Below are 16,489 nucleotides of genomic sequence, written 5' to 3'. Positions count from 1 at the left end.
CAGATTCTCCAGCATCTGCAGTTCCTACTATCTCTCTCAATCCCAACACTCCTTTTCTTAAGCTTTTAGTATTTACATTTATGGGAGGCATTTGGACTGCTTATTGTATTTACTGCCAATCACTTCTCAAACTGTCTTTGCCCTTCCTCACTTCTCCAAACTTTGTATATTGATCCAGGTTCTTGCTTGCCATGATATCTGTCATATGCTCCCACCCCACAGTTTTTTTTTAATTCGTCATACTCCCCGCCTTTTCTCACATCTAGGGACCTCCAATTGGATGCTCTATATATATTACACAAATTCTTTGATCTTTAAAGGCATCCAATTTTTACTTCACAGTTTTGCTCAATTCCAATTTATCTGTGACAAATTCATTCTGACCCCAGTGAAACTGTCCTCCTCTGAGTAATTTTACTTTTTGTCCTCTTCATTTGCCCTAACCTAAATCTTAGGATTCTACAATCAATATTCTGCCCAAGTTCCCCTATTCACACCTCGTCCACTTTAACCATTTCTTTCCCCAGCACTGGATCCAGCAATGCCTCCTTCCTCAAAAGCAAAATTATGCAGGTGCAGGAAACCTGAAATGAAAATGAGAATGCTGGAAATACTCAGATCAGGCAGCATTTGTGGAGAGAGAAAAACCAGAGGTCAAGGTTGCAATTTTCCAGGCTTTTGACAATGGTCTGGGGAGGGAGGAGAGTTGCCAAAGTGGCAAGGAATGCATCTTAGGGGGCGTTCAATTTTCAAAGCTGCTGAAAGGTTTTCAGGTACACTGCCCACTGGAAGCCTAATGAGCCTTTTAAGTGGCCAATAACGGGCCATTTTCTACATTCACCGGCATTTTGCCACATCAAAATGTGTGAGAAGACAGCTTAATGAAACTCTGGCAGCCTCTTACTGCACATCATTTATGGGCGCTCCATTATCAATAGAAGGGCTATCTTCTGTCTATTGCGCATCGCCCCACCTTGCCAAATTAGGAAGGGCCTAGTTTTCCACAACTACCTTGAGCTTTGAGGCATCCGGTCAGTAAGACACACTTTCCAGCAGTAGCTGCCTCAGCAATGGCCACCATCAGGAGTGATGCTACCGAAATACTCAGTTTCTTATTGGTCTGCCAACCAGAAATAGTGGTGCTTGAACTGGCCAACAACATGGCTCCCTGGACCCAGCTGCCCAGCAAAACAGGGCAGCCTCTGCTGTCAACCCTAACTTCACATCAAGACAATGCAGGCCAACGTTTCAAGTCAGTGACCCATCATCACATCGATGATGCAAATCGTACATCTGACAGGACTAAGGTGTCCTGCCAGCCGTACATTTATTAGTCTACACTGTAGATTTAACAATAAAACAAAACTCAAGACTTTGAACACAAGTCTAAGATTGAAAACAATTAGGTTTTGAAGAAGGGTCACTGTTCCCAAAACTTTGATTCTGCTTTCCCCCATATATGCTGCTGGATCTTATGAGTTTCTCCAGTTACTTCTGTTTTTATCTAAGATTTAAAACCCTGTTTAATTATGCTGATTCTTTGTTTTAGACTGTGGATTTTTACTTCCACATAGACAAGGTCGATGACTCGTTCCTCTCCGTGTTAGCTCTGACCTCGATCTCCTGATGCTCCTTCCTCATTCCCTTTTTAAAAGGCAAGATGAAACATTATAATTCCAGCTGATAACCTGGAAATCAATTTTATTTTAGTCTTTCTCCATTGCTTCCTTGCATTCTTGCCTTTGCTCCCATTCAAGTTGGTGCTGCCTATAGAGGTTATACTCTTGGATGGGACATTGGAATCTTACAAAAAACAGATTCTGATAATGAGTCCAAATTGCTTGATATGACCTCATCGAATCTAGCCTAAAACCAATTAATAAATAATTGAATAGGAGCGCTCTATTCCATTTTGAATCAGTCCCGGATAATTGGAATAAATAGTAAAGCAAGTATTAAAAATATGTATGTCAGTAGGTGTATCAACACTAGCATTCATGCATTTCCAACTTGTCCAAGTATTATTAGCACAGGAATGATATCATCATTATTAATGTTAAAGTATAATTAATTTAGCTTTCAGCTTTTATTTCGATAGCAAGGCAAAGAAACTTTGGTGCAAAAATCTAATGCAAAGATCTAGAAATTAACCAGAACTAATATAACTTACAAACGTTAATTATGTAATTTGCTTTTTTATCATCCCTGTGAGAAGTTCATGTTAAAAATAACCCAAGGGTTTGTTTTAAAATATTGGCATGTTTTGCATAAACATAAGATAACTGTCATTATACCAAGCCTACGACGCCATACTGTGACAGTTTAAACGGCAGCCCTAATTCAACCAATTCACAATTGCCAACGTTAATGAGAAGCAGAACAATAATAATTGCATTTTAAATTGTTTCAGTGAGAATATGCAGGGCAGTACAAAGTCCAAGGAAATGATGGTGTTACGACTGCCCATGACTGGAGTAGTACAAAATGGGCAAAGACTGCCTGTGGTTAATGCAGCAGAGCATGGCTCAAAGTAGTTAGAACGCTTGGGACTCGATTAACATAGAATGTGCAGCTGCAGTTGCTTACATTGGTAAGAACGTTTCACACTAATTAGCTGTTTCTCCTGAATTTTTTGATCAATCAGTTATAATATTAAGAGTAGGTTTTAGTTAAGATTCTTCAGATAATCATAGACATAGATTCCAAAGCAGTTACAGATCCGCCCCCCTTTATTACAGGGAGGAATGAATACAGAGATTAGCAAACATTGGAATGTGGACTGAATGAACACATTAAGACACAATTTGTTGCCTAAAGAATTCTAACATAAGGTGAAACCACGTAACTTTGTTGGGACTGATCAAAAGTCAATATTCTTTTGTATTCCCTGTAATGAGGAATTTAAAAAGGTTCCTGAAGTGATAGGCAAGTATCCAATTAATTGGCAGTTAACATGGTGCAGCTGGCTAATGTTACTCGAATACAGTATTAATTGTGAAAAGCCTCAAGAAGGAAGATAAGAAAGTCTGGGAGATAAAAAAAACATGATGAAGGACCAAGGGTGGACCACAAGCCTGGCTATTTCTTGGTTGTTCAGTGATAGGACTAGCTTAATTGGAAATACACTGAAATTGCTGATGCAAGCTTGGACTGTGTAAAATGCTGTATCAGACAGCCAGTTACAGAGGGAAAACTCGGCGCTGCTGATCAATAGTAATCAAGGCGGTGGGGGTGGTGTGTGATCTAAATTTAAACTGTATAGGTTAAGACAATCTGAAGTTTTTGTGTGCCTCTTTGCTTATCTTTAACTAAAGCTGTAAATCGCAATGAAGGTCACCTGATACCTACCACCAGTCTCGGACTCTCATCGAACGTATGAGATCTAACAGATGGCTCGGTGGAAGCAATGGTCAATTTTTTACTTGCAAATTACAAAGTCAGCTGTGTTTGTAGGTACATCATCAATGGCAACATGTCTTACCCATTCCTAACTGCCCTCACAAAGACAGCAGTTGACCAGCTTCTGGAACCACTACAGTCCACTTGGTGCAATGCTATTCAGTATTTCCAGGATCTTGACACAGCAAAGAAGGAATCAGATAAATTTCCAAGTGACAACTGTGCATCATTTAGAGAGGCACTTGGAGATGGTGGTGTTTCCACGTGCCTGCTTCCCTTGTACCTCTTGATGGGTAGTTACCATGGATTTGAAAGATGCGGTTGAAGTGGCTTTGGGGAATTGTTGTCATGCGTCTTGTAGATGACACAGAGATTGAAACTTACATCTCTGGACTTTTGGACCTGTCATTTAGCAGCCCCCCGTGAATTAATATTTCGGTATAGCTGGTCATCCAGTTTCGCTACTTCAGCTGTTTCAACTATGCTCCCTTGCATACCTGTGCATTTTTAAAATGGCTCAATTATTCGTTAGAATTCATAGCCTCCTCCTGTTCTGCTACCAAACTGAGTAATCAAAGAGCTGTCCCTTTAGTCAATTATTTTGACGTTAGTAGTCCAGAGGATTAGCATCCAGAAAATGTCCAGAAAATTAGAACAATTTTATCAACTTCATTGATATAAAATTGCAAGGTGCTTCAAGCTACCATCTCTGGCCACAGTCTTCCCATCGCCACAGTAAAATGTGATGTCCCAGAACCGAACATGATGAATTTCATGTCTCTCAAGTCAAAATGTGCAATGACTCTGTTCAGACATTGCAATTAACAATTTTTTCCACCCTGCTGGCTTGCCCAATACAGATCATGCTGGTGAATTCTGGAGTGAAATTAACTGAGCTACTAACTCCCTGTAATGATGGTGTCTCTCCTACTTACATGGTACCAAAGAGACATTTCCCAAAGCAGATAAAATTCTTTATGTGAATGCTATTTTTCATCCATTGAAATATTTCTCACTAAAGCGTTCACAATATTAAAATAATGACCTCGTCTAGCATAAAGTCTCATTAAAATCACAGCAATAGGTATTGGCACAAAGACTGGAGAAAAATTTTATTCCTTCTGGAAATTAAGTCAAAAGAGCATTTAGCAGAAACATTTAACCTATCACATCAAGGTAAAGCAACAGAAAACAAATTTATTAATGTTATAGACAACAAGGTGCAGGGCTGGATGAACACAGCAGGCCAAGCAGCATCATAGGAGCAGAGAGGCTGACGTTTCGGGCCTAGACCCTTCATCAGAAAAGGGCTTTTCTGATGAAGGGTCTAGGCCCGAAACGTCAGCCTCTCTGCTCCTATGATGCTGCTTGGCCTGCTGTGTTCATCCAGCCCTGCACCTTGTTGTCTCGGATTCTCCAGCATCTGCAGTTCCTACTATCTCTGAATATCTGCGCTCCTTCTTTACTAGCAAGTTATGTTAAAGATGTTAAAAGTACAGGGAACTGCTAATAATGGTCTAAACCAAACTCTTAAGGTTACATTGCTTTCTGTTCTCATTAGTTGTAAGTCCCTTATAATCTCAAATGGCAAAAAATGGAAGATTAACTTCATGATCTAAGAACTACTTTGAAGGCTTCTGTAAGTCTGGCAACTTGCTGGGCCTTTCAACTTAGTTCCAACAAGGTTTACCATTTATCCATCCCACATTTGCAAACTCCCATTCAAAATATATGTCTCAAGCATCATAAGATTCGAATCATGGGTCAGAACTCACCTGATTCTCGTATTCTTTAGCTCTGAATTTTTTCATGTAAAATATCTCACTTTATTTTTCCAACTTTATTTCTATCTCTGTCTCAGCTTGGCTCTCCCAGACAGTTTATTCACAGTTCAGACTTCTTTAGTTCACAAAATATTAAACACTTCTGGCAACATGCACACTTGCATCTCTGCTTTGTTTGAGAGAGAGAGACATTCTATTCTGCAACCAGTGTCATAAAAACAAGGGTGAGAGAGGTGGCAACATCAGAAGATTAAACAGGCTATCTCATTCATGTCCTACCTTCCACTCCCTTGCTTGCTGGCTGGCTTAATTGGTTTCATTTCTCTCTGCCTTTGTTACTTTTGTTACACTGTTTGCAGTAAATGACAGTAAAATCCTGTAATTCTTTTTTGTGGGAGGTGACAGCTGATTGAAGCATCCACTTCCTTCATTTGACTCTGATACCATATCATTTTCGACTTTTGTCTTGGAATCCCTGTTAAAGATCCTCTTCTACCTGTTCCTTTCCGTGGTAGAAAGCTTTCTGTTGTTGATTGGAGTCTCACTTGGAAGTTATTTTGTACATGTAAAATACTGAAGAAAATGGTGTTTGGAATGCCACCAGAGACTGAGGGAAAAACTGTCCATTAGTACGTTTGTACTGAACTCAAACCAAATAACAAATCATAACTGTTTCTCTTTTGTTTTTACTCTTTAACAAAGAAGAAAAGTTTTCAGCGTTTTCCAACTTGGTAACTCCCAAGCTCTGTGATGTCTATGACCTGGAGAGCACCAGGCATATGGGAGCACTACCCCCTCTAAGTCACGCAACAGTCTGACTTAGAAAATGGTCACAATTGCATCATTTCTTTACAGAGAAACATAACCCTGAACCATCTACCTAACAGCTTTGTGAGAATACCTTCAGTGCACTTGCATATCAAGAGGATAAGGTGCAGCATCTAAATATTGGGCATCAATCTCAAGTGGCAGAGAGTGCTGCTGAGTGAGTGATGGGGCATGGTGCATAGAGTAGTGTGAGAGGCTGATGGGGTACTGGGTAAGATGCATAATCTGAAAATGCTTTCACCTGATGTTCAGTACCCACATTAGACTTTTTCTGGCAATGTTGAAAGTTTAAACCTAACCTCTCCCAATTCCCAATTCATTCCAGAGTTGGGTATTGAGGGCATCCTTGTCCTATCGTGGGACAGTGCTGTCTCTCTTACTGCTCACCTGCACCACCAATGCCTCTTGTACCACTTTAGTCTCTATTGATCTCTCTGCCTGTCCTGGTGTTCGGTTTATAAGAATTTACATTGCAGTATTTTTTTCTACTTTCTCTTAAGTGATAGCCAACCTTTCAAAATAAGCTAGCAGGGTGGGATGTGATGTAATACTGTTCCTCCACACTGTGTCTACAACTCTAATGCATTGTTCACAGGAGGTGAGCATTGAAAATGCAGGGGCATGTACCACAATCATTCATAAATTCACCCACTTCCTTTTGAATTGGTGCAAACATGCAGCAAATAGTTTTTCTACCCAAAAATCAGCAAAAATCTATTTTAGGCTTGCTGACTACAATGATTGGAGAAAATGGTTTACCTTCGCCTTTCAAGGGCAGTTAGGAATGGGTGTTGAGTTCTGCCATTCTTATGAAGGAATTTCAAAAACCTTTTTTAGTGATCTCCAGTGGCATCCTGCTTTCTATCTTTGTGGTGATGGCATGTATGCTGAATCCTCTTGAATTTTCTTCATGGTTCTATTGATATTTTAATGTTGGTTATGTATTTTCCTGAAGCTAAAATTAAGAACTGCAATTGCACACATTAGTTTGGTTTCCCATACACTTTCTACTTAAGACCCTAAGAAACAGGAAGAAGAGTAGACCATTTGGCTCCTTGAGTCTGCTCCGCCATTCAATAGAATCATGGCTGATCCAACATTGTTCTGGATTTTCCCTGTAAGTCTTGATCAAAAATCTATCTATTTCAGACTTAAATATACACAAGAACACTGCCCCCACAGCTTTCTGTGGCAAGGAGTTCCAAAGACACTCAACTCTCTGAGAAGAGAATCCTCCTCATGTCAGTCTTAAATTGGTGCTCCTTTACTCAGACTATGCCATCTGGTCTTAGATTCTCCAAGGAGGGGAAACATCCTCTCAGCATTTACCATGGCAAGCCCATTAGAAATATTTCAATGAGATTACCAGGGGGAGGCAATGGCCTAGTGGTATTATCGCTGGACTTTTAATCCAGAGACCCAGATAATGATCTGGGGACCCAGGTTTGAATCCTGCCATGGCAGATGGTGCAATTTGAATTCAATAAATATCTGGAATTAAGAATCTAATGATGACTGTGAATCTATTGTCAATTGTTGGAAAAACCAACCTGGTTCATGAATGCCCTTTAGGGAAGGAAACTGCCATCCTCACCTGATCTGGTCTACATGTGACTCCAGACCCACAGCAATGTGGTTGACTCTTAATTGCCCTCTGGGAAATTAGGGATGGGCAATAAATGCTGCCACCCTCATCCCGTGAATGAATAAAGGATAAAGGAGATCACTTCTCATTCTTCTAAAGTCCAGTCAGTAGAGCCCCACCCTATTTAGCCTTTGCTCATAAGATGATCAGTCCATACCAGGAATCATCCTCAACCTTCTCTGAACTGCCTGCAATGAAATGATATCTTTCCTTTAAATAACAGGACCAAAACTGTCACTGTACTCCAGATGTGGCCTCATCAACACTTGAACAATTGCTGCAAGACTCTTAGACTCCAACTCCAACTCCCTTGAAATAAGGGCCAACATTCCATTAGCCTTCCCAAGTAGCTGTTGCACCTGTGTGCACATGTACCTGCAAGTCCCTTTTGTGTTGCTGCTTTCTGCACTTTTTTTCCTTTTAAATAATACCGTTGTTTGTTCTCCCTTCCAAAATGAACAATTTCCATCTTCCAACATTTATACTCCATTGTCAACTTCTTGCCTGCTTACTTAAGCTGTTTGTATCCCCTTTGCAACTTGCCTTTCTTTGTGTCATCTGCAAATGTCCTATTTTATGAATAGTTGTGATCTCAGCACTGCTCCTTGCAGAACATCACTGGTTATGGGTCGTGAATCTCAAAAAGAAGCCCTTGTCCCCATTCACTGTTTCCTGCCCAATAACCAATTCTCTATCCATGCCAATATACTACCTCCAACACTGTGGGCTCTTATCCTATGACTTAACCTTTCGTGAGGTCTCTTGTTGCGGTACCTTAGGGAAGTCCGAACAAACACCTCTGCTGGTTCCCCTTTATCCAGTCTGGTTGAGACTTCCTTGAAAAACTCTAATAAATTGGTCAGACACAATTTCCCTTCTATGAAGCCATGCTGACTGTGCTTGATTAGATTTTCCAAATATCCTGCTATTATTTCTTTTTCACTGATGCCAGTGCATTTCCAACAATAGATGTTGGGATAATTGGCTTAAAGTTATCTGCTTTTTTGCCTCCCTTTTTTGAATAGGGGCGTCACTTTGGCAATTTTCCAATCCTCTGGTACTTCTCCAGAATCCAAGTTTTTTTTTTGAAAATCAGACTAATGCATTCACTATCTCTGTGGCTATCTCTTTTAGGATAATAGGATGGAAGCCATCAAGCCTGGGGGACTTGTCTGCCTTTAGTCCTATGAATTTGTCTAATACCACTTGTCTAGTAAAGGTAATGGTACTTAATTCGTGCCCCCCCCGCCCCCCCCCCCCCCCCCCCACCCCCCCCCCCCCCCCCCCCCCCCCCACCACCACCACCACCAACCCCACATTCTTAAGTAATAATGGAATGATTGAAGTTTCTTCCGCGTAAAGACTGCAAAAACCTGTTCAACTTCTCTGTTCCTCATAACTGCCTCCCCAGATTCATTTTCTAAGGGACCTACTTTGACCTCTCTTACAGTACTTGCCAGTTTGCCTTCATAACTTGTTTTCTTGCTACTCACTATCTTAGTCCTCCTTTGTTGGACTCTGAATTTATCCCTGTCTTCAAGGCTATAAGTTTGTATGTCTGAGCCATTGGCACAGTGTTCACATTGTAAATCTCTGTATTTAAGGCCAAAGGCAAAACACTACGGCTGCTGGAATTCAGAAATAAAGAAAATAGTAAAGAAAGGAAATATTTAGCAGGTCAGATAACATCTGCAGGGAAAGAAACTGAACCAGAGGGTCTGAAAGTTGATTGACGTTGAATGAGTTGTAATTGTCTAATGTTAACTTGATGACCTTTCATCAGAATATTTTCAGACCTGTACTCCAGCTAAATTCCTCTTGACTTATAAACAATGAATTTCATTGTTTTCGTAGAGTAAAATTATTTGTTTTTGCAATTGTTTGATGCAACCTTTGAGGATGTCTTTTTCCTTCAACTTTTCGTAAGACCACAGTGAGAATTCTCGCCACAATTGGGTTCCATCATGACACATCAGGTACAAACTTTGGTTTTTTTGTTTTGAAGGTTATCACCTGGTTCATTTAAATCTCCCTTCTCTGCTATTTAAATTAAAGCATTAACACTAAAATGATAAAAGTTGTTCAACTATTCAGTGTTTGTACTGTGATGTTCCATATCTAATTTCAGGAACACAGCAGGCCCCCTTGCTAAAATATGTGTGCACTTAGAGACAGCATTATATCATGTGATTGATGCATACATCCTGCCAATATTACAAAAGTACAATTTTTTTTGTGCTTGCTAAGGAAGACTACTTGAATGTTAAAAGGACAAGATTATAGACATTTTCTCTTGATGTATTTTCATAGGTATGTTTAAATACAAGCCAATGGCAGACTGTGTGTGAAACAAACTGTTTTACCTTTTTCCAAAAGAAATCTTGCAAAGAATTGATAGAAGAACTGAGGAAGCAGAATTTTAGTGATCCCAGTGAGGCAAAATACATTTTTCTGATCAACATATAAATTTGCTTACTGCAAGGTAAGCATTTCACATCTGGATTTCATGTTTAAGGCAGTTTGAGTCATTGTTATTAGTGGCTAGTTCTTGATTGCAATCAAAATGATTTGTCATCATCATCTTGCATAATTTTTAATTGAAGAAAAATTCATGACTGCTTTTGGTTTATTCTGATTCAGCGTTACATATTTTTAAGTCAAAATTTACAAACACTCTATTTATATGTATGTGTAGTTTTACCTCGTCTCATCATTATTGGGAGTAATCATTTCCTGATGATTTTTCCTGATAATTTGTAGAAAGAAGTATCCTTCAATTGACCGTTTGATGTCACAGAGGCTAATCGAATGCAAGTTATGCCTGTTTACTTTGATTAGATCCTGTGGCCTGAAACTAGCATGGTTTTAACTTAACAGCACATTTATGAAGAGGCTGGAGCTTCTCAGTCAATGGTCATATAACAGAACTTGCCATAGAACCTGCTTTGCTTTTTTAAAAAAAATACGTCCTACTCACAAAGATCTTACTGTCTCTGTGGTGTGACTTTTCCCTTTCCCATCTTTAGTATGAATCTGGTCAAGGGAACCAATAAGTTCATGTATATTAATGCTTATTGGCATCCAACCACAGTGATGTCATCAACCAGGACAAACAGCCAATCACATTGAGGTATTCTCATAGACAAGAATGCAAGAGGTCTTCTTTGAGCATTTATTCAGCTTTATAGAGGAATAAATGATACAGACATGCACATTAGATTAAGTTTCTTTTTTAGTTGTAAAGACCACTTTTAGTTTATTTTTGGATTGTGTACCAAAATGAGTTAAGGATACTGCTTTAAACCAAATAAACTTTGTGAGAAGGAGATGTTGCAATTTAGAAAGAAGCTACTTGAACTCATTGCCTTGTGTTGACACAGTTATTTTGGTCAAGCAGTGTGGTTGGATGTGGGGCCAGATTTGCTGGATTCATGAGCATTCTGGGTCTGTGTTCAGAGCAGGTTTTCTCAGAGACTATTGATCTAGTTTAAAGTTTTGGCAAAGATCTGTGGTTATTCAACAATGAAGGTCATCAGTTTAACTGGGGCAAGGTAAACCTAGTAGCCTAAGACAAACACGCAGGGGAATTCCTAGAGGCATGGTTCTCCACCCGTAAAGCAATTAACAAACACATAGAATTGGGCCCCATATACAAACCTATATAGATCAAAACCGGAAATTATACTACTCACCATAACGGTCTGGACAGTATAAATTCCAAGTGGAGTAGAATAACATCGCTTCATCGGAGGCTCCACTGATGATTTCACCTAGCATGCTGACAAAACATCTGAACGAGAGCAAGCCAGCTCGGCGAGCAAGTCAACAATCTCATTGTTGATCTGGTTTTTCAATCTGGACCAGTTTTCAGCATGCACTGCAAATCTCAGGTTCCTGGGCAAGTGGATAGCCTGTGTGTGAACAATACAGGGGTAAGAAACCACCCGACTACAAAAAGACAGCATCTCACTCCTGGGAAGATGGCTGGCTATTCTCACTCATCATTTACCTCTAAACTGCTGCCTCCAATCAATGATTTAAGAGACTAAACAATTAGTGTGCCAACTACATCATGTCTGGATTAAAGCAATGAAATGACTTGGAAGGAAGAGGTATGGGGATCAGACTGACTCAGCAGAAGCAAAGGACACCTCGCTGTCCTGTGGTGCTATTGAACTGCATTCCCTTAATATTTTTTCTCCACCACATCCGTAACATCTGTTTAATTTGTTATATCTGTCTGCTTGTATATTGTAATAACTCCTTTAAGGCCCATGGGGGAATGACTAATTCATCTCCCTATAGAGCTCCCTTGGTAACAGGCAATATCCTGCCCAACTGGAACTCATCACCTGAGCTGGGTTCCAGCAGCAAACAGACTTAAAGGGCTGTCTTGTGGCGCAGTGGTATGTTCCTACCCTGGACTGGGAGGCCCAAGTTCAAGTCCTACTTGCTCTGGAGGTGTTATTAATATCTCTGAACAGGTGAAAAATAGTTTTTCTTAAAAAAACATATGCAGACCCAGTGATGTGTCTTCAGAACTGTCTGTCCGAGATTGAGTCCAGTCTTTATATGCCATGAGTAGTGGCTGTATTTTTGTGTTGAACAAGAGATGATGTTCAGGTTGGCAACATGTAATTAGCTAAGTGCCACAGAAAACAGTGCTAGATTTATTCACAATTATTTACAATATATAGTAATCACCTAGATAAGGGACGTGATATATACTATCAACAAGTTTGCAGAGGACACAAATAACTGAGAAATCAAATGGTAAGGATGAGACAAAGAGTTTTCAGAGGGATATAGACAGGTTAAGTAAATGGATGAAAACCTCAGCAGATGGAATATAATGTGAGAAAATGTTAGGTCATGCACTTTGGCAGGAGGAATAGAGGAGCTGATTATTATTTAAATGGAGAAAGACTGCAGAAAGCTGCAGCACAAAGTGATTTGGGGATCCTCATCCATGAATCACAAAAGGTTCATCAAAATTCAGGTAATGGGAAAGGTAAATGGAAAGTTAGCCTTTATTGCAAAGGGGTGGAGTAGGGATACAAGACATACAAGACATACCTAAAATGTTGTGAACAGTTTTGGTCCCCTTATCTAAGGAAAGATATATTACATTAGAGGCAGTCCAGGGAAGGTTCAGTAAGCTGACCCTCCGTATAGAGGGATTGCCTTATGATGTGAGGTTGAATAGTTTGGGCTGTTGTTGGAGTTTGGAAGAATGAGAAATTACCTTATTGAGACATAAAGATTCTTAGGATGGATGCTGCAAGGTTGTTTCTCCTTGTGGGAGAGTCTAGGACCAGAAGGTATAATTTCAGTATGGAGTCTCCCATTTGAGATAAATGAGGAGGAATTTTTTCTCTTGAGGGGGTGAATCAATGTAATTCCTTACTGCAGGGGGGTAGCGAGGCTGAAGCATTATATATATCCAAAACTGAGATTTCTTCTTAATCAATAAGGGCTATGAGGAAAAGGCAGGAAAGTGGAATTGAGGATTATCACATCAGCCATGATATCATGGAATAATGGGCTCAATGGCCTACTTCTGCTGCTATATCTTGTGGTCTTATGAAAATGGGAGAAATTTGACATTCCACAAATGAAGTTATTGTTTCACGGTCAATTAGGTTGTTTAGTTACAAACTTGGTTTGTCATTTAAAAATCCAATTACACTGTTTTCAACAGTATACAATCCTTTCAAGGGCCTTTAAAGCAAGACTAATCGTATAAAAGGGAGGAAAGTCTTTGTCAGTTCAGCAATCATCACCTGATTGCAGCCAAGTAACTGGGAGGAGAGAGAGCCTTGTGACCTCTGTGAGTAAGATCCAGAATCATTGGCAGAACTTGTGCATTTCAACATGTTAACTGTGTGGCCCAGATTTTCTGACCAGTTTTCCAACATTGATTTGAAATAAAAGTATGTACTAACCTTGTGTAAATTCCCATGGATTAGCATTGTCACCATGTCCCTGCTGGTTCAAAAGTGCAAGTGTGTGTGTGTGTGTGTGTGAGAGAGTGAGAGCGATCCATCGCTGATCTATCTGATGGAGTTAAGATTTTTTCACGCAATGCTAAGGCGAATTAATTTTTAGGATGTGGGCATTGTTTGGAAAGTCAGCACTTATTGCTTATCCCCTCAGTGCCCTTGAGAAGGTGGTGGACACCCTTCTCGGTTCAAGGCCATCTTGTGAAGCCTTCAGGAATGTTGCTGAGTAGGAAGTTGAAGGATTTTGGCTTCACAATGGTAGAAAAATGCTGATTTACATCAATGTCAGAATGATGTGTGACTTGGATGAGAATGTGCAGGTTTGCATACGTTTGTTTATTTTGCCCTGTACTTCTAGATTATAGGATTGATAATGCTGAAGAAATTTTCACAAACTAGAAGTATTCTGCAGATAAAACACATAGCAGCCATGGTATACCAGTTGTCACAGCAATGGATCAGGACTGCCAGACAGCCTGTGAGTCACTGAGCAACATCCTGTCAGGGATGCATAGAATGTCACACCTGTAATATGTCAGGGAAACTTCGAACAGAAAGAAAGACATACCAGGAAAAGATATAAAGGAATGACCATCTACTATACCTCAACAGAAAGCCATCTCTTGCAAGCATTTAATGTTTTTCTCCTTCCAGCAATATGTAAATAAAGAGTTTAAAAAACCAACTGGAACCCTGGTCTGTGTGCATCAGTGGAAGAAATCATGCTTGCGAACTGAGGTACCCGTGTGTTCCAGTCCTGGCCTGAGCACTAATGTGCTGTGAAGGTCACAGTTGAAGAATCACTCACTGATCACTCCTGCATTGTAGGTAGAAGAACTGTCTCAATTGGAGTGCCAGCCAGTCAGAAGGGAATGGGACAAAAAGAACTCTGTCACTCTGCTACCAGCCTACAACCATTAATAGCAAATCAGTCAAAAGGATTTCAACTGACTGCAAAGCCAAGAATCCTGAGATTCGCTGTTTGACTATCAACAGTCCATGCTCCATGGACCGCTCGGAAAGACTGATCTGAACAAAACAAAAATCAAAGAACTGTGGATGGTGAAAATCAGAAGCACACAAATTGCTGCAAAAACTCAGCAGATCTGGCAGCATCTGTGGAGAAAAAGGACAGTTAATGTTTCAGGCCCAGTAACCCTTCAATGGAGCCCAGAGTTAGAACCTAGAACCTGAAACATTAACTCTGCTTTCTCTTCACAGTTGCTGCCAGACCTGCTCAGATTTTCCAGCAATTTTTGTGTTTGTTGTTGTAGACTGATCAGAATTTTTCTGATTCATTTCTTATTCCTAATGTGTGTATCTAAGTGTTTGTGTTTATTATTTATTCTTGTTTAGTAACTAATAAAGTTGTGCTAGATGCCTATTAAATAGCCGCATTAAGTAATGGTCAAATAAATTCATTTGACCTGAGGGAAAGGCCTCCAAAAAAGAGGATCATTTTAAAAATTAAACTTGTTATGACCAACCAAGGGGACAGGTGCATTTAAAAGAAAGAAAAAGTGGAGCCAGTTCATCCCTCCTCAGCTGGGAGTTTAACAATTTGGGAAATCCTATCTAGAACTGTAATAATTTGGGAAACACAGCTTCAGGGTTTGGTTGTAACACAGTGATGAACGTGGTGGAGGTTTAGACGAATGGTGAAGCACCAATCAGTTGCACCACTTTTTGTGGATAGAATCCAGCTTCTTCAGTGTTATTTCAGCTGAGTCCAGACAAGTGAAAGGGATTCCATCACATTCATAATTTGTCCTTTGTCAGTGGTAGGCAGACTTTAGGGAGCCAAATGTAAGCCAACTCTTACAGAATACCCAACATCTGGTCTTTTTGTTATCATAACATGCACGCACCTAATGCTGTTAGTTACTTTTCAATCATGATCTTGATGTGGGGAGCTGGAATTCTATTGAATGGCTAAGGGAGATTGACGTGTCCTCTTTTGGACTTACAGGGACGGGCAATAATTGCTGGCCTCATCAGCAATGCCCACATCCCATGAAAGAATAAAGGCATTTATATTATCGTACATTATGACGCATCAGGCTTGATCTTGCTGAAGAGTGGTCTCAGTATCAGCTGTAAAAGCTCAAATTGACATTGAAGCCAGGAAGAATGAGATGTGCTCCACTCTGCTTTGTTCCAGTACCCAGGCAAGTTGATATAGAATGGAAATACACCATTAGCTTGGGCATGAGTTATATGCAAGAGCTCCTTTTGATGTTTCCTCTATTAGTTGAAGCAATTGAGAAGTAATTAAGAATTAATGAAGTAATTAAGGTCAATGGAACTTCAGATTTTAATACTAAGAGGTTGGAGTTTAAAAATAAGAAAGTCTTGTTACAACTGCACAGGTTGGTCTCCAAATTTAAGGAAGAATATATTGGCACTGGAATGATTCAAAAAAGATCCACTAGGCTGATTCCTGAGATGAAGGGTTTGATTTATCAAGAATGGCTAAATAGGTTTGGTCTTTATTCATTAAAGTTTAGAAGAATGAGAGGTTATTATTGAAACAGGCAACATTCTGAGGGGGCTTGACAGGGAAGTTAAGATGTTTCCACCTGTGGGGAATCTCGAACATGGATAGTTACAGAATAAGGGTGCACTCGTATAAAGCTGAGATGTGAAGGAATTTCTTCTGAGGGTAGTCAATATCTCTACTTCTCTGCCCCACAAAGTTGTGGATGCTAGATCATTGAAAGTATTCAAAGAGAAAATAGATGGAGTTTTGAAATAGTAGGGAATTGAGGGCTATGAGGAACTGTCACAAAAGAGGCCTGAGGCAGATCAGCCATGATCCTATTGAATGGTGA

At 39.9% G+C, this 16,489-nt stretch overlaps 1 protein-coding gene across 1 annotated transcript in view; it reads left to right on the top strand.

Moving 5' to 3' along the window:
* Positions 1–16,489, top strand: part of aspm (assembly factor for spindle microtubules) — a 78,191-nt gene that overhangs the window by 43,958 nt on the left and 17,744 nt on the right. The window lies entirely within an intron of this gene.

The sequence above is a fragment of the Rhincodon typus genome, chromosome 10 (genome assembly GCF_021869965.1).
Source record: "Rhincodon typus isolate 14 chromosome 10, sRhiTyp1.1, whole genome shotgun sequence".
NCBI lineage: Eukaryota > Metazoa > Chordata > Chondrichthyes > Orectolobiformes > Rhincodontidae > Rhincodon > Rhincodon typus.
The sequence above is the reverse complement of the archived record's forward strand: the minus strand, read 5'-3'. Positions and strand labels throughout refer to the sequence as shown.